Raw genomic sequence first — 255 nt, forward strand, 5'->3', positions numbered from 1 at the left:
TACAGTGAATTGAAGTTCATTAATTGTTAATAAATGTACGAGTCGATTTCTGTTTAATGATAATAAAATAACAATATAATAATATTATAGTAATAAGTTGATCACGTTACGTAATTATATTAATTATCTGATATCATGCGTTTCTGAGGGGAATAACATTTTGGTGTGCCGTGTTGAGTCATGGATACTTCATGGTGTGCCGCGAGTAGAAAAGGGTTGCGGAACACTGGTGTAGTGCTTAATTAGTTAAGCACA

At 32.5% G+C, this 255-nt stretch overlaps 1 protein-coding gene across 1 annotated transcript in view; it reads left to right on the forward strand.

Annotated features, from left to right (window-relative positions):
* Window positions 1-255, forward strand: part of LOC111861758 — a 44,709-nt gene that overhangs the window by 43,063 nt on the left and 1,391 nt on the right. The window lies entirely within an intron of this gene.

Source organism: Cryptotermes secundus, unplaced genomic scaffold, assembly GCF_002891405.2.
Source record: "Cryptotermes secundus unplaced genomic scaffold, Csec_1.0 scaffold345, whole genome shotgun sequence".
Taxonomy (NCBI): Eukaryota; Metazoa; Arthropoda; class Insecta; order Blattodea; family Kalotermitidae; genus Cryptotermes; species Cryptotermes secundus.